Source organism: Rousettus aegyptiacus, unplaced genomic scaffold, assembly GCF_014176215.1.
Source record: "Rousettus aegyptiacus isolate mRouAeg1 unplaced genomic scaffold, mRouAeg1.p scaffold_m13_p_2, whole genome shotgun sequence".
NCBI classification, from domain to species: Eukaryota; Metazoa; Chordata; class Mammalia; order Chiroptera; family Pteropodidae; genus Rousettus; species Rousettus aegyptiacus.
The window spans coordinates 152,992,646-153,016,013 of NW_023416295.1; the positions used below are offsets into that span (position 1 = coordinate 152,992,646).

The window sequence follows — 23,368 nt, forward strand, 5'->3', positions numbered from 1 at the left end:
AAAAAAATACCATCAGTAAAAAAAGAAACCTGGGAAAAATATTTGCAACTCATATCAAAAAGGGTAAGCTTCCTATTACATAAAGAGCTCCTAGAAATCGGCAAGCAAAAAATCAGCTAAAGATAGAGGATATGAAAGGTGTTTCATAGAAAAGGAAATACCAATGCTTTGACTCTAAGAAAAGATGTACAACCTCACTCATCATAAGAAAAACAGAAATTAAAACTCTACTGGTAGCCCATTTTTCACCTATCAAATTGGTAAAAATCCAAAAGTACGATAAAAGCTCCATAGGTGAAACTATGAGGAAACAGACAGAGATGACTAGTGCATAAATTGGTAACATCTCCACAGAGGGCAATTTGGCATGGCTATCAAAATTACAAATGCATAAAGCCTTTGATGCAGCAATCTTACTACTAGGAATTTACACATACATTAGCACACATGCTAAATGACGTATAATGTATATATAAGATTCACTACAGCAGTGATTGTAATAGTAAATATGAGCAAACATCTCATTGTCCACTAGTAAGAGGCGTGTTGATTAAATCATGGTACATCCGTAAATAGTATTATATAATTATAGAATGAGTAAGCTCTGCATGTAGTCATATTAAGAAACCTCCATAAGATTTAAGTATATAAAATAAAAATACATAGGATACTATATAGAGTATGCTACCATAATGTAAGAAAGGGGACAAGTGAATAAAAATATATATTCATATCCACTTATATTTGCACAAAGAAACTCTGAAATTATAAGAATTAGATGGAGAAAGATTTTCATAACAGACTTTTAACATTTTTTAAACCATATAACGTATTTCTCTTTCAAACATTTTTATTTTTTAATATTTATTTATTTATTTATTTATTAAGGTGAGGTAACCCTTGGTTGACCTCACAGACTGCAAAGACCTTGTCAGCTTACAATCCCTTATTTTTTATTTTTTTTTTTTGCGCCTATAGCACTTGGTCTTCCTCGGTGGTCTCCCATCCAAGTACTAACCAGGCCCGACCCTGCTTAGCTTCCAAGGTCAGATGGGATCGGGCTTGTTCAGGGTAGCATAGCCTTAGACTCTTTCAAACATTTTAAAATAAACTAATTTTAACAAAAAGTGGTCAAGGTCTTTCCCATCTATTAATAACGTTTTGTTGGGCAGTTTCCTTTTTTCCTTTACCCTAAATTTCCCCAACTCCATAAGTCAAAACCAGTTACTATCTTTCATTCTCACCAAGGTTTAAACGAGTGAATACACGTTAAAACATTATCTTCTCCTAGGCAATTAAAAGCCTCATTACACAAACTGTGAGCTGGTAGAACAGAAATCATGTTTTATTTACCTTTTTATCCCTTGTGTCTAACATATAGCACCTCTGGTACATATAAGGTTCTCAAATTAGGTTAAGAGAATGCAATTCTGCCAGAATTCCAAGGAAAGAGTGAGCTGAGTTAGACTCCAGGAGGAAAAAAGGCTTTTCAGGGTCCCTACTCTGTATTCTCCACACACACTAAAGAGTGAGGCCTGGTCCCGGTCTGATTTCCAGTGCTTAAGATGACTACTGGGAGCCTGTGCTGAAGACCTAGAGGAGAAAAGCTGCAGGTCCAGCCCAAGCTTCCGAAAGACCAACGCAGAGGACACAACCCAACTTTAGCTCACAAAACAAAACCCTTACCCTTCCTCTTGAAAAAAAATGGCAGGGGTGGGGAGGGGGTGGATTTTGAGAAAGCTGCCAGGTCCAGAAGGTACACCAGGGTTGCTCGGCCAACTTCAAAGTCAAAGAAATTATACTTTAAATCACCCTTATAAACCACAATTGTACACTCGAAATCATCTAAAACTAAAGCCCAGGTACAAGGGTCTATTATCAGAATATGTTTCTTTGACTGATAGGAATCTCTGAAAATCTGCCAAAACCCTCCTCCAGAGAACAGAAGCAAGACAGAGAAAAAAATGATGGGCCACTTTTTCTATTCTTGAAGTTACAAACTGTGGCAACTCAGGCAAATTCTAGAAGAAATAGATACAAAGTGCTCCCATCATTTTTAAGTGTCAGGAACCTGTCTCCCTCATTTTGAGGACTGAACCACCCCTATGTTTTCTGATAAAAGGAGGAGAAAGGACAGAAAGTTAGATGAATTTAGAGATGGTAAATTTTGTCATTTTTAGGAGATGATAAACTACTAGCTCTCAGATCTGTTTTTATTCTGAATACACATTAAGGATTTTTAAAAATTCCTTAATGTGGATGCTTTAAACGAGGTGTGTACTCTCAGGCTCTCTCCACTTCCTACTGTCTTACACCCAGCCAACTTTACTCATTCACATTGCGGGCCCAGTTTCTGTGGGCCTCTAGGTTTAAACCACTGTCTGAATTCCTACTTACCAACTCTAATAATAATCTCAACCCTTAAGTAACAGAGAATGAACCACATATCACTTTGAAGTTATTTTTTGTATAATTTTATAAATGCTCTTTATGATTAAGATTTTTCTCTTTTTACTTTTTATTATATGCATTTTTTAAACATCTAGAAAAGTAGGAAAAACTATGTACCCAAATATTCACCATTTATGTTCCACAACTAACACTTTATCATATCTACTTCATCTTTCTTTATATTTTTTTCTTTTCCTGAGCCACTAAAAATTATGGATGTCATGACACCTCACTCCTAATAAATATACTATTCTTCCATATATTTATGGTTAGTTTTTCACGTTAAATAAGTTTCTAAATTACGTCTTCCTTACTGTGCTACAGAAAAGGACCATTACCCTTGGTTTTCTAATTCCTCTTTAACTTAAAACAGTGATACACACAAGGTAGATGTCTGTTGAGTTAAAAACCAGATCTAACAGATTCCATATATTAAGGGTTAGTTTTGCAAATGGTAAAAACTGAAGATATTTCCTAAGACCCTGGTGAGACCATTTTGTTTATACAGGAATGGAGAGGGGGCTCCAAGGAATGGGTAAGGACCAAGACTGAATATTACACAGATCCAGCAAACGACCATCGGTATCTACCTCTTTTTGTAAAGTGTTGAGTGGAAAAATCATCAGAGTTAGAAATTTGGAAAATACTTTGCTGAGCAATCTTTTTCTTTTTGAAATGTCAAGTAAGGGGGAAAAAAGTTTTTCTAAAGTATAGTAAAGAGCCACATGGGTATTAACCTAGGCTATTCCCAAGCTGAATTTCTTGATTTTTAAAGTCTTAGCCACTTAATTGGACTAGAAATTAGTATTGAGCATAGTGGAGCCCATGTCTGAGAAACTGTGTAACAAGCTCCATTTTCTACTACAGAATCTAGAAAACAAAATCTATGTAATGCTGTCAAAAGTTATTGTGAGGGTACAATTAAGCAACAACAGATGATGAAAAAGAAACTATTTCCCCCTAAAACTAATAAGAGATTTTTGACTATACTGGTCACGGTATGTTTCAAAGACAAAAAGCACAGAAGCCATGTGTATTCCCTATGTGAACAAACTCTAGTTCTCAAAGGCACCTTTTCTTAAAGGGAAAAGTCTAAAACATCTGCCCAACTTGGACGGGGTCTTATGATGTGTGTTAGTGATCAGTTCCTTTGGGGAATTTAGAAAAGGGTGCCCTCCATGACTGGTTCCCTTAGAAACTGTTATTTCATTCAGTCACCTCAGAGGAGCATCAGTCTCACATCGGAAGAGCCACTCAGAATGGCTATCGTCATTGTTTCAGTTAAACTATGTGGCAGAAGAGACTGCAAGTACAAACAAGCACAGTATAACATGCCAACCTAACACAATGTTCAGTGTGGATACAAACAATGCTCCCAGGATCTCGCTCTTAACAGTTACCAATGACTACCAGAGGCCAAAAAAGCACTCTCATTGAGGTAGTACTACAGACAGAATGTTTGTGTCCCTTGCCAAAATTCAGATGTTGAAACCTAATCCCCAATGGCATGGTATGAGGAGATGGGGCTTTTGGAAATTGATGAGGTTACAAGGGTGGAGCCCTCATAAATGGAATTAGTGCTATTATGAAAGAGACCCCAGAGAGCTCATTTGCCCCTGCCAGCATGTGAGGACACAGCAAAAGACAGCTGCCTACGAACCAGGAAGCAAGCCCCCACCAAATAGCAGATCAGCCAGCACCTTGATCTTGCACTTTTCAGCCTCCAGAACCATGAAAATAAATTCCTGTTGTTTATAAGGCACCTAATCTATAGTATTTTGTTATAGCAGCTCAAACAGACAAAGACAGGGAGAATAAGAAAAGCTGAATTCAGTCCCATTATTTATTAGCTTCGTGAATTTTGACAGTTTAGTTTATATCTCTGCACCTCAATTTTCTCATATGTAAAACCTGTACAATGAAAATTCTAAAACACTGCTGAAAGAATTGAAGAAGACATAAATAAATAGACAGACAACTCACGTTTCATGACTTGGAAGACTTAATATTATTAAGATGTCAATAGTACCCAAAGTGATCTAAAGAGTCAATGCAACCCCTATCAAAATTCTAATGACCTTTTTTGCAGAAATAGAAAAACCCATTGTAAAATTCATATGGAATCTGAAAGGACTCCCGATAGCCAAAATCTTAAAAAAGAACAAAAGTAAAAGACTAACGCTTCCTGATTTTAAAACTTACTACAAAGCTACAGTAATCAAAACAGTGTGATAATGGCATAAAGAAAGATATACAGATCAATGGAATCTAATAGCCCAGAAATAAATCCTTACATACATGGTTTAATGATTTTCTACAAGACACTATTTAATGGAAGAAAGGATTGTTTTTTTAACAAATTATGCTAACAAATGGTATATATCCTCATGCAAAAGAATATAATTAAACCCTTATCTAGTACCATATACAAAAATTAACTTAAAATGGACCAAAGATCTAACACTATAAATCTCTCAGAAGAAAATGTAGGGAAAAAGGTCACGACATTGGACTTGGCAATGATTTTTTTAGATATGACACCAAAGATACAGGCAACAAAAGAAAAAACAGTCAAATTGGACTTCATGAAAATTTAAAGTTTGTACATCAAAAGACACTATCAACAGAGTAAAAAGAGGCAACCCACAGAATGGGAGAAAATATTTGCAAATCATATATCTGATAAGGGATTACTATTTAAAATAATATATAGAAAACTAAAACTTAACATAAAAAAACTCAATTCAAAAGACCTAAACAGACATTTCTCTGAGGAAGATATAAAATGGCCAATAAGCACTAAGCACATGAGAAGATGCTCAATATCACTAATTATAAAGGAAATGCAAATCAAAACTACAACGAGATACCAACTCACATTCATTAGAATGGCTACTATTAAAAAACAAAACAAAACAAAACAAAAACAGAAAATAAGTGTTGGAGAGGATGTGGAGAAATGGGAACCCTTGAGCACTCCTGATGGGAATGTAAAATGGTACAGTCACTGCGGAAAACGACATGGCAGTTCCTCAAAAAATTAAACATAAAATTACCTTATGGATACCAGCAATTCCATTTTTGGGTACATATCCAAAAGAACTGAAAGCAGGTCTTGAAGAGATATTTGTACAGTCATGTTCACAGCAGCATTGTCCACAATAGTTAAGACGTGGAAACAACCCAAGCATCCATCAATGGATGAATGGATAAGCAAAATGTGGTATTTATGCGGTGTTATATTAGCCTTAAAAAAGAAATTCTGACATATGCTACAACATGGATGAACCTTGAGAACAGTATGCTAAGTGAAATAAACCAGACACAAACGGACAATTACACTTACATGAGGCGCATAAAATAGTCAAATTCACAGAGAAAGAAAGCAGCACAATGGTTGCCAGGGGTTGAGGGGAGCAGGGGAAAGGGAGTTACCATTTAATGGGTACAGCATTTCAATTTGGGATGATGGAAAAGTTCTGGAAATGAATGGTAGTGGCGTTTATATACTTAATGCCACTGAACTGCATAATCGAAAAAGTTAAAATAGTAAATTTTGTGTTATATATATTTTACCACAGAAAAATCAAGTAGATTTTAATATTTGCTAAGCAAAAATATTCCACAATACCGCTCTAATAAAGCAGCAAAAAAAAAAAAAAAAAAAAGAATGTGGCCAATCGGGAACAAAATGAAAAAAAAGAAAACAATAAACCAAGGGAAAAATAAATCTCATTTCCTTCTCTGAAAACTGAGCAAGTTGAATTGTATTTTTTCCAAGTCTGAACTTAGAAAATTCCATGTTTCTATGAGGAGAGCAATAGTATTATTTAATACAGCTATAACATATTTCTTTTATTACAGGATCAAGACTGATTTAAAATTGTTTGTAGAAAGAAATATAGTTAAGTTTAGAAGACCCTCACTCTGAGTAAGGGTCTACTACAAACATTCACAGTTTGGATGCTACAACCCTTCAAAACTTCTCACTGACTGAATATAGAAAACCCATTTTGTCTCCCTTTTTTGCAAGAGTGAATGCCAGCTTCTAAAAATGGGGCACCTGGGTCCTCCCTGCAACTTGGCAGCTAGTGTTCACCCAACTCAGGTGTTCTCCACTTGCTGAAACATCAATACCCCCAAAGTGCAGCTTTCCACACAAAGTGGGGATGGTTGTTTGGAGGACCAAACAATTCTTCCCTTTCTAAGAGAGTATGCTCTAAGGAACTGAAAGCATTCTTTAAAACCTGGCATTTAACACATGACTCTACTAGTTTGAAGTGTATATACAACTTCTTAGAAATGCAGACTTTGCAAGGCATACCAGGGCTGAATTTAAATGTGGGGAAGGTATCTTTAGAGGGTCAATAGTGATCACATTGGGGAGCTGAAATTTTTTCTTGATGTTTTCAGAAAGATGAATCACAGAGTCACTCTAAACACATGAAGTACTAAGAAAAAGATGCAACAAAAAAATCTGAAATATTAATACTAGGACTTTCTTACTCGAAGGGGTTGCCCCTCTTATAGGTGTTAACTCATGGCTTCCTTGAAGGGTCACACACTCTGGACAATGAAAAAGACAGGATTGTTTACACTGCAGAAAACGCCCTGATTAGATGGAAGTTCTCACTTATTAGTAGCTTAAAATGCTGAGACAATACTATTAATGTTTAACAATTAATTTCTAAGAACAAGATCAATTTTAGAAAAAACACTGATTTTTCCACACATGAAATCTACTAATAAGGAAAACAATCTCAATTTCTACTTAGCTTATATATAATCTACAGGAAATATAAAATATGTCTTCTACACACAGAGAGTTATACCCAAGAAGTTGGCAATAAAGTTAAGTGTCACATAGGAGAGCCTGTTTGCCTATTATACCACAACGTGAAAGAACCAAGAGTCCCTTCCCCCCCCCCACCCTAGAATACACATGACACAAGTTCCAATCTATACACTGCACCCCACCCCTGACTCTAAGTAAGGAGTAATGTTGCAAAATAGGGACCTTCCACAAGGTATATTCCCTGGGGACAGCACTTTCCGGGAAAAAAAAAAAAAGTTTCTAAGGCAGCAGCAGAAACAGAACCAGTTGCAAAGTCCAGTCTCCACTGCCAGCTAGCACTGTTTGTAGTACAAGGTGTGTCAAGTACTTGGTCATGGCGGCAGTAGTGACCTCATTGGTCATTCTGTGTCATGATTTTGGCCATTATACTTGGATAGGTAGCCCAAAACCTGATTGCAGAGCTCTTCTGGAAATTCTGTAAACTATCTATTATCCTTCCAATAAATTCTGTATCTGATTAAATCAACCAGAAAATCTGACTGATACACTTCACCTCAATTCCTCTACCAGTAAAAGAGAAATAATACTATAAAAATTGAGAGGATTAATAACAGCACTCTCTTACCAACCACTCTACAAAGCATGTTATTTAACTGTCAGGAGGACCTTGGGAGGCATTTTATTATCTTCTATACTTAGTAAATATAGTAATACAGTAGTAATAATAAGCATCACAGCAAATCACAGTAATGGAAAGAAGTGCTGGAATTAAAGAATAAAAAACTATAAATTAATAATTTTTGATCACAGAAATATTACTGTAATTTAAACATGAGAACTCTGGAGTTGCCAATTCTTGAAATTTTGGTGTACATCATTTGGCAACTTACTTGAGGAATTAATTTAATATGCCACTTTCCTCTTAATTTATGCTTAAGATAGTTTTGCTTATTTGAGATTTGGTTTGAAAACAAAAGTTTTCAGTAGCAACATAACTCACATATAACTAAATCTTACTCTTTATGAGTTACATCTCTGGAGCACGCTTGGTTAAAGGTTCATTTTTGGCATTTACCAAAGCATCCTTTTTGTGCTTTTTTTTTAACATTCTTGCTTTTCCCTCAGTTGCCTTGTAAGGTCTGTGAGGGAAGAAATTATGTATTTTTATCTCTGAAAGACCCAAGACACATAAGTGTTTTATAGACATATACAAAGTAGTTCTCCATAGACGTTTGCTGTTCCATACCCTGAGAAATGCTTACATTCGATGAGTCCTGCAAACACATAATTAGTGCCCCCTTAGGCCTTGGCTAAAAATCCCTAACTTCTGAAGGCTCAAGTACCCAGTTACTTCATTCCACTTCCTCCAAGCAAAGTTCTGATTTAAATTTATTTCTCACCAGAGTAAGAGACACACATTCTATTCATATCTCTCCAAAGAAATGAACTCATTCCTGCCTCTAAAACAAACTTACGTCACCCATATTTGAAGATATGGGCTCTTCTTGTGTGAGTTGTGAATGAGACCTTATCTACAAATCACTTGACTGCAGCCTTTTGAAAATTCGGCTAAGGCAGTTATGTGGAACTACAAGATAAAAGTGATACTAAAGGTCAACAAAATCAAGGATTATACTTTGCTTCTTCCCCTCCTAGCGACTATGTAAAAATACACATACCATATCCCATCATCACTCGGTCAAAACTTAATTGATCTAAAGTAATTAAATCATACATTCAGCAAGTTGATTCATTGGTTCTCTGACCCCTGGTCTCAAGTTCACTGAGATAACATATCTGAATCCCAGTGTGACCATAAACATAAAGATTCCTATCACAGGGCTGAGAGAACAGGTTTCTACATTCCAAATCCATCAAGTATGTGCGTCATGGCCTTTGTTGTAGAAGATTCTCAAGTTATAAAAATTCAAACTTTTCCCACTATCCCTAAGGCACCCAGCTGTGAAAACATTCTCCTTTATGAAACATATCAGTTGATGATACTCAGAAAAAATGTTATGTCATTATTTGTTACTCTTTTCTCATTCTGTACTTCAGTTTCCTCAGAAACAGAAAGGAGCCCCAGAGGGGACTAGGGAGAGATGGGCGATCATAGGAAGGAAATCCTTGGTACCACAAGCCAAGGGAGAGGAGCTGAGATTATGGAAGAGAAACAAGCAGAAGCTGTATATCTCCAATCATTGCACACACAACACCAATGTGAGACACTAACCAAGTAACCCAAAGACACAATCATCTTTAGAAAAGAAATACATCTGATCTTATGATGAAATTAATATAAGTAAGTTAGGGAGACAGACTTACAAACAGGTTAAATATATAGGTTTTAGAATTAGACCTAGGTTTAAATCTTGGCTCTATCTTTAAAAGCTGTGTGACAGAAAAGATCTTTAAACCTCACTGAACCTCAGCAGCCTCATCTGTCAAATGAAGAAAATGTCTATCAAGTTTAAAATGGATAGTTTTTTTATCCTACCTATGTTCACTTATATAATTTTCATTATAAAGACAAGACAAGGTTAAATTATACCTTGGAAGAAAACAAAGACTAAGAGTAGGTTAAACATATTTTTGTTTTATGTTAATTATAGTAGAAGCTAATAGATAAATATATAAAAGTGAAATATTTCCAGGATTATTTTTCGGGAGCCTTTCATTATGAAACAGTACATAAAAGTTACAGGAAATCAAATTTGGGCTTAAGTGAAGGAACTGCTCTCAACTAATCAAAGCTGTCCAATAAAAGAGTAGGTTGCTTTGTATGACAAAAAGCTGCTTGGGATTAAACATTCGGCAAGTCAAAACCAGAAATCTATTTCAATGAGATATTCCACAGAATACACTCAATTCAGGGACTCTACATGAAGTAGACTGGATGATAAAACCTTAAAAGTCCCTTCCAATTCTAAGATTCTACAATCTTTGAACACTACAATGCACAGCCAACTCTAGTGTCCACAGTAGGGTAGACTCCACCTTTAATATTGTCCCCTATAAGAGAAGGGTCTCCAAAGTCAGGTAAGAGACAGCTTTGCCACTCAAATATGAGAGAAGCCTAGATAGTGGATCTCATGACCCCTCCCCAAACCATATTGTTTTCCTCTCTCTCAACAGTTTTTCCCCCCTTGATGCCTTGCTTATAGTCTATTCATTCCAATTCTATAATGTTTACTTACCTCTTCTAGAAATCCACTTGAAAGAAACAAACTGAAACTCTGAAGGTTTGTATATCAAGATTGTTTACTGCAGTATTATTTTAATACCAAAAATGTCCTCCAAGAGGAAAATGATTATATAACTATACGACTATTATTACACATTTATGCAAAGGAATGTTAAACAGCTATTAAAATGGTGTTTTCAAATAATATAAACGACACAAAAAATACCACAATATAATTTTAAGTAAAAATGTGATTTAAATGACAAACAGCATAATTCTAATTTTAAAGTACATGCATTTCGGATATATGTTTGTACTGGAAGGAAATACATAGAAAATGTTAACAATGGCTTTGTCCAGGTGGTAGAATTTTTAATTTTCTTTTTTGAAACAGGTTTCCAAATTATCTAATATAAACATATATTCACTTAGTGATCATAAAAAACATTACTTAACAAAATAAATATGAGCAAAAAAAGCTGTTATAATTATCTTGGATTTGTAACTCTAAAAATGAAAACAATTCCTTCGAAAGGTGGAAGCTTGGAATAAAAAAGCAAGTTTGCATCTGACTCTATGTTTGAGATGGTTGCTAAGCATAGTGCTGTCCTTAAATTAATCAGTAAACAAGAAACAGCTGAGACAATATCCAGTTTTATTGAGGATGTGGAGCAACAGGAACTCTCAAACACAGCTAGCAAGGATATAAACCAGCATGATTGCTCTGAAGAATAATTTGACTATACCTAGTAAAACTGAAAATGTGTGCACCCTGCCAGACAATAATTTATTCCAATTACACGCCCTAGAGAAAACTGTCATATATTTGCACAAGGAGACATAGATAAGGATGCCCAATGCAAAACTGTTTAATAGTAAAAAAAAATTGAAACAGTTCAAACATTAACAGGGCAATGATTAAATAAACTGTGAAACAGTCACTCAATGGAATACTATACAGCAGCAAAAATGAGGCATATATTGACATGGATAAATCTCAAAATATATACCAAAAAAAAAAAAAAAGAAAGTTATAAAAGTATAAGAAAGATGTATACAGTAGAATGTGATTTATATAAAGTTAAAACACATAAAAGAACATTAGATATTGTTTAGAGATATATAAATATGCAGTAAAAATTAAAGCCGCAAAAAAAAATGCATGGGCATGATGAACGCCAGTCAGATCAATGATTCCTGGTGAAGAGGAAGGAAGAAGAAATATTAGGGAAGGTTACAAAAGGGTGGCGAGGGAGCTTTATGTTTGAAATGTTTTCTTCCCTCCACCCCCTGGCAGATAAAAAAGATATAAAGCAAATATGGCAAACTATTAAAATCTGACAAAGTTGGTAAATAAAGATCCAGGTGTTATTTTTTTTCTATATGCTGAGATATTCCAACTGAAAAAAGAAATTTTAGGTAGCAGCTGGCAATCTCTATTGAGGGCAAAGCTCTATTCTCTAAAGTAATTCTTAAACTCTTGAGTCTGAGACCCCTTTGCAAACCTGCTGGAAGCTATCATGCCACTCTTCACAGAGGTTTATTACACCACCATCACCCCACTCTTATTCAGGAAAACGTATACTCTCTATGTAGCCATGTGGTTGACCAAGGTAATTTCTACTTATGCCCAGAGTTAGCAAGACCAGACAATTAGGAAGGCAGCGACACATGGCTGCTTAGAAAGATAGCCTGTGACAAAAACAAGACTTTCACTGAAGAAAGACTGCCAGAGTGTTTGGCAACTAGTGATGAGGCTAAAATCCCAATGATAAAACATGCAACTAAAAGTCTTCAAAACTAAACGGTTTGGGGAGCATTAAAGGGAATGTTCTTATACTTAATTAATTAAGCCTTGGTGCAAATTAAGCTGAGACTGATAATGAAGATGAGTGAGATTTTTGTTCATATTTCTCAACACTTTCCTCTATTTGCACACCTTATTTAATAACATTTAATTTGGCTAATTTTTATGTTAATATTTGACTAATGGTTATGCTAGCTTTTCTAATAAAGCACTGTATTATTTTCAGAAAGTTCAGATAAATGAAAATATGACACTTTTGGTTAGTAACTCAGTTAATGAAGTCTAAGGAAAATGGCTGCTGAGACCAAGAAGCCATAATGAAAGAAACAGCTGACAATATACCTAAGTTGCTGGCTAAGTATCTGGAAGGACAGAGTCTTTTGAGTCTTAAAGAAATCAAACCTACAAAGGGACAGTAAATACTATAATTTAACATTCCATGTGAAAGCCTTAAACTGACTTAGACAAGTTTCTCCCCTGGAAGTTCGAAATCTGTGATACACTAAATTGTCCCTGAAATACTGACATTGTACACTTAACAATGCCATGTAAAATCTCCAGGTTCTTTGTTAGTTCCATTTTTATATACCAATCTAAATCTTTTCTTCACACAGGCCTCTTCCCCCACGTCCCTCTGGTCCTGTTATTCCTTCCACCTTAACTTCTACCCCTGCCTCTACTCCCGGGCTATATACATGTGCTACCTCACAGAAAAAGAGACACCAACCACAAAACTGTAGATCTGGAGAACAATAATGGGCTAGTTAAGAAGCCATTTCCACCTCACTCTTTTCTTTCCTGGCAATGTCCTTCCCTGTCATCTACCTTTCCAAACTGCTTTTCCCAACAGTGGTTTTTTAATGAAATTTCTTCTGAATGAAACCTATAAATATACAACTCCTAAGACTTTCCAAGACCTTTATGCAAAACAAACAATAAATAAAACCGTACTGCTTAATAATACTGAAAAGCCCATATTGGTTTTAGTTCTGCCCCTTCTTTGGGGTAGGGGAGGATTTGGAAGAATGAGGGCCTCTCTGTCACAGAGACTAGGGACACTAGTGGTATTTAGTGGAAAGGGGTACTAATCACCCTCCAATACACAGGGCAGTCCCACGCAATGAAGCCTGGTGTGTCCAAAACGCCAGCAGTGCCTCCAACCCCTTCCCCCATTCCTTTAATGCAACACTAGCCAACAGACATTCACTGAGGGAGGTAACTCCAGCTAATTTTCATAAATATCCAGCTCATCTTGGCATTTCTGTGTTTTGAGTTTGGTATCACTATGTTCTAGAGACTTCCTCACTCGCACTTGAATGCAGCACTTTACTGAGCCAAAACAGCTACAGGGGCCATTCTTCCCTGAAAATGAGTCAAGGCGGTTACATAACCCTCCACAGGGATCCACACACAGCGACCTCAGAGGGAGTGTGGGAGGGGCCCGGTAAACATCTCTCCCCTTCATCAGTTCATGCTCCAACTCAGATTCCTTCTGACAAAACAAACATGGCTTTTATGTCATAGTAATTCTTTTGTAGCAGGCAACTCATTTTCACATTCCTTCTCCTGCTTATTTTTTTCCCCATAATTCTTTACCCTTTGCCCATGATCCCTCCTCCCCGCCATGTTGTACTATTTGTATGGAAAAAAAAATTTGAGTTGTTTCTTGCCAAGTGTGACATCAACTCATTCTTATTTAATGATGTCCAGCAAGAACTTGCTCTCCCAAAACGTTTGCTAGTTTTGAAGCAACAAGATTACTAACTGCATTTTGTTTCCTCCGTCTCTTCTTTTTGATGTATTAGTGTGTCTTCTGAAACAATGATGTAACACCTCATTTCTATGACCCAAGGCACTATACACGTATAAAAGATTTTTTTATACATGTATAAAAGATCTTTTCAAACAGCTTTAGGAGGACAAAGTATTGCCTCTGTTACAGAACGTGATGAGTTAACTTGATAATTTAAAATCTCCCTGAAAAAGATAGCTCTTTCAATAACAAGAAAGAGCTATCAATATTAAAGAAAATGCAAGTTCAAAATTCTAAGAACTTCTGTTTCTTGGGGGGGGGGAGAATATGGGTGACCCTTAAAAATAGTAAGACAGACATTTGCTACTTAACGTTTAACATCACTTTGGCAAAGCACAACCTTTTAAATAAGTTTTAAAAAGCAACGGTTTTATTCTACTCATAAGATAAGCTACAATTCAGAATTATTTTCTGTTAGCTTACTGGAAAAACTGGTGCCGGTGTTCTTAATGTGTCCAACTATGATGGAACTACTGAACTAGGTCAGGTACTAACCCCTCCTCGCGAAGTCTTCTTTAAAACCCTTTCCATTCCATTTCTCTATTAATTAAAATGCACAATTGAAAACTATTATTCCCTAGGTCTCCTTCCTTCGGGGGCCATTACCAGAAAATCACACTTAATTATCAGAAGGCATCAGTTAGTGCCCAGTATGGGGTGGTCCTCGGCATGAGTGCCAATTCTGTCACATTCCAATGTTTGCTGAGCAGGATAACACCGAGGAAACTAATCCACAGAGAAAATGTGTGATGCCCCTCTAACATCCTCCTGGTTCATTTTCTAGAATATCAAGGCACTTTGAGGCTTCCAGTGCTGCCCGAGAAGAGTCAGTTTAGATACAAAGCACCTAGGCATAGTTTCAGAGGTGTCACTTATTGCTCAGAAGCCTCTAGGGAGACAGCTAGTTTTGTTTGAGGGGTTCGAAAGTCCTCAAAGATGCAAGGTTTCAAATAAAGGGAGGAGAGGAAAAAGAAAATATATACCTTCCTGGGGAACTGCAACTGTTTAACAAAAACAAGTACGAAAAGTCTACAGAGAAAAATAGGAAAATCCTGTTTGTGCTTCTGTGGTACGTACGTGCGTGCGTGCAAGAGTGTGTGTGTGTGTGTGCGCGCGTGCGCGTGTGTGTGTGTGTGTGTGTGTGTGTGTGTCTGTGAAGCCAGCCTAAAAAAAAAAACAAAGGAAAAGGCCTTGAAAGTTGTAATTATAGAAAGTGGCTCAGGTGACTTCATCCCATCCACATGCTTTTGATTTTCAGAAAGTATGATGAGCACTTTTTAAGTTAGTGTTCCGGAAAAGCTGCAGCTGTTCAGCACAGATTTCACATGCTCAGTTAAGAACATTATTTTATCAACATAAAGGTTAATGGTTTCTAAATGAAGGTAGCAATTTCCAACACGAGTACCATAAATTCATGTTAGCATTCACTCTGTTTAAAGATACAGAGCCAGAAGGACGAATTGGTCCTTGGCATGAACAGTAAAATAATAATATGAAGACTCATAATTTCCCCCAGATCCCACCCAAGATTTTTAGCTTGCCCTTTATAAAAGATTACATCTGCGTTTAAGCGCGTCGGCACAGAGGCGTTTGCCATGACTGTAATACTGTATTCAGTGGATCCAAGGTAAATCAAATCAGAAAAGGAGAGCAAAGTTTGAAAGACACATGCCCTTCCCATTCCCTACCACACTCCCTACCCCACTCCCTACCCCAACCCTGGTGCCACCTTACACGTTGTCCTTCATGACCCAAGGGGCACTATAATGGTGCTATGCCAGGGAACGTTCAGTGTACAGTGCCAGCCGTGCATTTATAGGACCGATTTAAAAAATTACTCTCCCTTTCCAATTCTGCTATTCTATTCCTCAAGCAAGCAATCCTATAGCTGTTTTCCATTTCCTTTCTTTCCTACGCCCAGTCTGTCAAGTCCTGTCATCTCTTCCTCGAAAATGTCTCTCAAATCTGTTCTTCCTTCCACTGTTCTCACCCCAGTCCAGACTTTCATCAGCTCATCACAAGAAAATTACAACTGTCTCCTAACTGGTGTGCCCATCTCTGGTTACTGTCCTACCAGTCATCCAAAACCACAGCTTTCAACGTGTCAATACCCTTTCCCTATTGCAACAGACAAAAAAACTATATTTGCTTCTTATACCATCATCTCCTAACTCCCTTTCCTGGCTTTTAAGGGCGTCCATGATTTGGCTACAAGTTAGCTTTCTGACCTTACTTCCTACTCTTCCTTAATATGCATCCTTGTCTTTGATCAAGTAGTTATCTCATTGTCTCCATCCCATCTTCCCAACAGCAGCATACTCAGGTCCACTTTGTTCATATTATCCTCCTGCCTAGGAATTCCTTCTTCCACCCCTGCTGACCCAAGCCAGCACATCCACCAAAATCCTGCCTGTTCTTTTAAGCTCAGCTCAATTAATAATTCCTCAACATAGCTGTTTTCTGTAACTGTTGCCCACCTCTTCCAGTGCAATGAAAAGAACTGGGTCTTTGGAATATGACAGACCTGAGTTTAAATGTCTGTGGAAGTTGAAGTTATTTCCTTCTCATAGTTCAGCACTCCTACCTACAAAATGAGGATGATGTTAATAATTCCTTCATAGGATTGTTCTAAAGATTAAAAAAGATTCTGCAAGGACAGCAACTAGTGACTTGGTACATGGTAAACAGGCACTATTTGGTAGGTATTATATCATATAATAGCATGTGATCACTATACTCCTAACATCCTAGGCTTTAAATCAATCATTTAGCTTTTTCTATTAGATTGCAAAACTCGAGAGCAAAAATAGTATCACATCCAGTTGTATCTCACTTATTTAATAATTTCAACTCCCTGGACAGCCAAGAAACAGGGAAAAACAAATTAAATGCCCTACAGGTCACCCAAATAATTTATTATAAATTCCATGCATTAATGCCTATATATTTTAGTAACAGGAAGCCCTTCAGACAGCCCCTAAAAGCCTACTGATTTTTATTTTGGTTTCTAAGCTGACAGTAACAAATCATGAGATGGCTGCAATTGGCTATCAGCAAGGGAGACAATAGAATAACTGTAAAAAGTAAATATACATGCCTGATCTGTACAAAACTGTAAATGAAATCAAGTCTAGCAACTAAAGCTTCTGTTTTAATTAGGGTGCTAGCAAGTATAGTTTCAGAGATAAGTAATACTAATGTTAAATAATACAGAGAGAAACATTTAAAAGTACGATGATCATAACTGTTAAAGTTCGAAGGAATTTTTGCATAATTACAGCAATTATTTGTTGAAGCTCCAATATGTACCAAATACGTACTACACATAAGCCATGCTGCTCACATAAATTATTCCTCCCATTTAAACCATGGGGCAGGTATCAGTATCCTCATTTTACAGATGAGGATAATGGGGCTCAGAGAAGTTAAGTGACTTGTCCAAGATCAGATAGCCAATGTGTGACAGTTTTCATCCCTGAACTAATTCCAAAGCCTGTGCCATTTTTCCATTCTGCCACACGACTCCTCCACACTCTTGTGAATTGCAAGAATTGGTTCCAGTCCTACTTACACATATCTAGTAATGGAGAGTTCACTTTGCAAGATAGCATAACCGTTATGAGCACAGGCTTTTGAGACCAGTCAGATCTAGGTTAAGAACAGCTGTTTGGCTACTTTCTAGCTGCAGGACCTTGAACATATCTACTTCTCTAAACAACAGTTTCATTATCTAAGAAATGGAACTAAAAAGTACCCATATGGCAAGGATGCTGTGAGGATTAAATGTGAGATGCTACATGAAAAGTGCTTAGCTCATTGCCTGACATATTGTTATTGCTCAATATTACCATTAAAACAATTATTATAAAAAGCTTTTTTTATCAAATTAAACTCTACCTCCCAATAACTTCTCCCCATTGGCCTCAGATCTGATCCCTGGGACATCACAAAAGTAGATCTAACCCTGTATCTATTCAGTAGCTATTTAATATTCAAAGAGAGATGTGTTCCCCTAAGTCATTTCTTCTCCAATCTCGAAACATTTATCTGCTTCATGATTCTTTACATGACAAGATTTCCATACAACAACCTTCTGGTCACACTATTCAGCATAGATCCTAGTGTATAAGTATCTTCTTAAGCATGACACCCAGAACACTCTCACACGTACAGAGTCCCAAGTGCCAAATACTGTGTCTGAGACTACTGCTCCTCCACCTTCTGATCTTATCAATAAAAGCCCCCATTAAATTGCTCCTGAGCCAGTTTTCTCATATCCTGTCCTATATAATTGATTGTTTTTAATCTAAATGTAGGACTTGACATTTATTGCTTTTAAATGTCACTGTGGTTTCAGCCCACTTCAAATCTACTGAGATCATTTTAAACCTTGGATCTGTCATCCATCATGTTAGAAAGTCCTTTTAACATTTCATTATCTGCAAATTCGATTAATATGCCTCTGCCTCTTTATTTAAAGTCAGTCAACAAATCTTTAATGAATAACAAGTATGTCCAGGGTCTTCTGGGAGGAGCTAAGTCAACTGACAAAATGTTGAATAAGATAGAGGTCAAGGTCAGAACCCTAGCATCTTATGATCTTCTTGGGGGCTTATCTTAAAAAATTTAAGCTTACAAAAGACAAGGGTGATGGAGGCACAAAATAGTCTATAAATATTTTAAAAGGGAGCAAACTCTGTAGGTACAAAGGGTTGGAATCAATGGATAGAATGTTACGGTAATGCAAATTTTGGAATCACCTCCCCTTCAATTGCTCCCTCTCCCCTCAATACTCCCCTTTTTAATGTGTATACTTTTTCTACGTCTAAGCTTCTGACCCTCTTCTATTCTCCACAATCCATTAAAGAAGGCAGTTTAGTAACTTCATCTACAAGTTCTTTCGGTTCCCTGGGCTTGTGAGGTAAGGAATGGGGTAGGGGGATGGAGTGAGGGTATGGAGACAAGCACCAGAAAACAATAATTTTGACCGGCTAATTGCACTTAACAGATTTCTATCCGGGATTTTAGCTATTCCTTTGTTCTATCATTTTCAGTTCATTATCTTTCTTCTTGACAGAAAGTATGGAAGCAAAATTCTGCTTTGCTATACATTGAAACGATCTCATTTGGTAGAAGGCTGACTACATCTGCTTGCTACCTTTGTTCTGAATATTACTTTTTATATTTCTAGTTATCCTTCATAACCCTCAACTTGGAAGCCTGTTCATCCTAGCTTTTATGTATCCTGACACTATTCAAGTCCATACCACTCTTTTATGCCTATCTTTAGTTACATTTGTTTCTTTCTACATTTGGGACACATACTTTAAAAATTAAAGGATATTAAAATGTCCTCTGCCCAGCCATAGTGATCACTTTAAATATCTTACCTTTTTCTAACTCTTTATAATGATTTGTATAAAGTTGTATTATATTAATTTAGAAAAAGTAAAAAAGATGATGAGATGGCTTGAAACAAACTTACATTCCAGTGGGGTGAACTATTAGAAAGGAAGTTTTACCAGAGCCAAAACTTTGTATTTTCCTAGAGGTTCACCTACTAGAACAGTGCCTAGAGCTCATGGTAACCACTTGACATTTGTTAAACAAATAAACAATCAAAAATCTTAAAGAATGGTAAGGTATTAGCAGGCCGCAATAGAGAAGACAGTTTTCAGACAGAACAGCATGAGCAAGGGCTGCGAGGTAGTAAAGCAAGGAAAGCAGTCCAATTTGGCCTGGAGCTCAAGACACATACAAGCAGTGGGAGGTGAGGACGTAAAGACTTCGTGAGGTCTTCATGTCAAGCTGAGGAGCTCAGATCTAAATCTAGCAGGCAGTATGGAGCAACCAAACATCCTGAACAGGAATCATATAACTTGAGTTAGCCTTAAGAAAAATTCTGGCAGAGGTGTGCAAAATTAATTCGAAAGAATTATCAATTATTCATTAAAAATTCATTTATTTGTATAGGCCGAGGAAAAAACTCTGGCTAGGGATAGTTAATATCTTTCTACATACTTTCTATTTGAACTCAGAGCATCTGCCTCAACAACTTGTCTCCTGGCCCCATTTGGACAGAGTCAATGAGTGTTACCAAAGCAAAAATATGGATAAAACAAAGCCAAAATAAAGAGGCCCCCAAACTGCAGCTTCTTGCCAGCATTTACTGCAAGTCAGAGGAGGGCTGGCTTCAACTTGCTAAAAGAATGGCTTAGTTGTCTAACCAAAAGGAGTTATGCTCATATCTGGGAACATTTTTTTCATTTCCATCTAGCACTTGTAATGTGTGGGGCTGCCTTGATACTGTTTCAATCTCATCCAGTATATTGGCAGGAAATGGAAAGAACAGCAGAAAGATAAAGCCCATCTGGCCACAGTGTTCATGTCAGCTTTCCTCTGGCCTTTGGACCAGACTCCCAAATGACTTACCTTTTCTTATATGTTCCCCTTATGAGTCTGGTTTCCTTTCCATAATTATTCATGCCTTGTCCTATTTTTCCTTATTGTATTACTACAGAACATTGCCTGATACAGTGCTTTTACTAACAAGCTTATTTACTACTGCTCAAAGACCATTTCCAAAGAAAGCCGTGGATATCATGATGAAACTTATTTTACCTTCTTTATTCTTATATTTTTTGCTTTTGGATATTAACTATCCTTGGCTAGCAGTTCCTCTTTATTGATTTCATGCAGTCTAAATTAGCAGCAGCCATGACATTGCTACACTATTAGGTTTAGAGCAGGTCTTAAAATAGAATTTTTATTCTCCTTTCAATGGTGTTACTTTTATCTCTGTGGTCACAGCCACCATATGTTTGGAAAGTGTGGTCCACAATGTGGTTTCAGTCTTAGAAAAAAATCTCAATGTTTTAAATAAGCATGATAGTAATAATATACACAGTGGTAATACATATGATACCATAATAAATGCTGCATTAATTATAAATATATATATACTTCCACATATATAAAACAAAACATAGTGCTAATAAAGACACCAAAAGGCGTCTCAATAAATTTTATAAAACTGAACATTATCTCTCACTAACTACATATAAGATGGCAATCTCCTTATCTCACAAACTACTAAATAGAAATTAGAAATCAAAAAAAATATATTCTTAACACACGGCAAGAGTTCTGTGTCTGCTAACTGTGAGATGGTATGAGCTCTCCTCTGGCTCTCTGATCTGGGTTCTGTCCTGTTAAACATTTTTCAATGACCTCATCAGAGGCCAGTCATAGTATGTTAATAATGGGGGTTCACTAAAAACTTCAACAAGCTAAAAACACAGGCTACATCTGACAGTTAATTACAGATGATTATACGGTCTTGCACAGAAGGTCAAAAAAACTATCTGGAGAAATACAGAATGAAGGAGGTGTGGCTTAACATCAGCACATGTGAAAAAGACCTTAGGGTTTTAGATGATTCAATATGAATCAAATGCATGTGACTTCCAAAAAAAATCTACTTTAAACTTAGGCTGTATTAAAAGAAATACAGCATGCAGAGCATGGCAGAAGATCCAGCTCACACCTGGAATACTCTGTTCAGAGCTATGGGTAATATTCTAAAAGGGCCAAAATGGAGTACATTCAGGCTTTAGATAAGAGGGCTGAGTGATACAAAATCATGTTATACGAGAGACTGAAACTGTTAGCTTAGAGAGGAAACAGTTCTATAATTTTTAAAGGAGCACATATTGTTACCATCAGAATAAAAAACATTTCCATTATGCAGAAAAAAACATTTAAATAATGCCCACTGTTGAAGAAGATATTAAGAAACATCCATTCAGACACTGCTGGTTTTACTATATATTGGAAAACAATCCTGCCATGCATTGTTACAGCCACAAAACTGCTGTTAGAGTGGCTTTATAGACAAGCTATAGTAGATTCGAAAGATGGAATACTGATCAGCAATAAAAAAGAACAAACTATTGATAGAAGCACATGGATGAATCTCAAGTGCATTATGGTAAGTGAAACAAGTCAGACTTAAAGGCTATATTACCAAATGATTCCATTTAAATGACATTCTGGAAAAGGCTATATGATAGGAACGGAAAATAGATCAATAGTAGAGGCTGAGATGAAGAGTAAAACTGACTACAGAGAGACATAGGAAGAGTTATGGGGAATGATAAAACGACTTTGCATCTTGATTATTAGAAAGGTTAAACAACTGTACAGATACATCAATACTCACAGAACTGTACATTCAAGTGTGTAAATTTTACTGTATTTGAATTACATCTTTATTTTTTTAAAAAAGGGAAAAAAATCTTTAAGGCAATCAGAGAAAAAAGATACAAAAACATAGACAAGAATTATCTTTTAAAAATTAAGAGAAATAAAGACTTTTTCAGAGCAACGAAAACTGAAAGAATTCATTACCAACAGATGCATACTACAAGAAATGTAAAAGAAAGTTCTTCAGGCAAAAAGAATATGATATAAAAGAGAAACTTGAATCTATATGAAAAGATGAAGATCTCTAGAGATGGTTGAAGTTAAGGTACATATGAAATACATTTTTTCTTATTTTTAATAGCTCTAAATAATTGATTGTCTAAAGCAGGGATCAACAAAGTATGGCTCAAGGGCCAAATTTCACCCACTTCCTGTTTTTGTAAGTAAAGTTATATTGGAACACAGTAACACCCATTCTTCTATGTATTGTCTATAGCTGCTTTTACACTGCAACGACAGAGCTGAGAAGCCGAGACAAAGGCCAGATGGCCTACAATGCCCAAAATACTTACTATTAGACCCTTTACAGAAAAAAGTTTGCTGCCCCTGGTCTAACGCCAAAATAGCAATGTATTGTGGGTTTAAAGCATATGTAAAAGGAAAAATGTATAATAACAATAGCGCAAAATATAACAAGGAAATTGGAATATAAAAACCTTCCTGTGATAAAACCCTACACTATAAGTGAAGTGGTAATTAATTAAATATGTGTACTGTACACCCTAGTGCAACCATACAATCTTTTTTCTTTCTTTCTTTTTTTTTTTTTTTAAGATTTAAGTAATAAACCAATAGTGGAGAGAAAAATTGGATCATAAAAAGATTTGAATAATACTAGACAGAAAAAGAGGGGGAAAGGAATCAGGAACAAATGCGACAAAGAGAAAACAGCAAGTTGGAAGAGTTTAATCCAACCACATTGAAATTACATTCACTATAAGAAGGCTAAAGATATTCTTTAAAAGACAGAGAATTTCAACATGAATAAAAAAGTAAGACTCAATTATATGCTGGCTATAAGAAACTCACTTTAAATATAAACATAGCTAGATC

The 23,368-nt window shown here is 36.3% G+C and overlaps 1 protein-coding gene and 1 pseudogene across 2 annotated transcripts in view; both read right to left on the bottom strand.

The window, feature by feature from the left end:
* The window catches only part of BORCS5 (BLOC-1 related complex subunit 5), a 65,376-nt gene that overhangs the window by 25,342 nt on the left and 16,666 nt on the right, over positions 1-23,368 (bottom strand). The gene's annotated exons all lie outside the window — the stretch shown is intronic.
* LOC118614680 lies at positions 970-1,088 on the bottom strand (annotated as a pseudogene).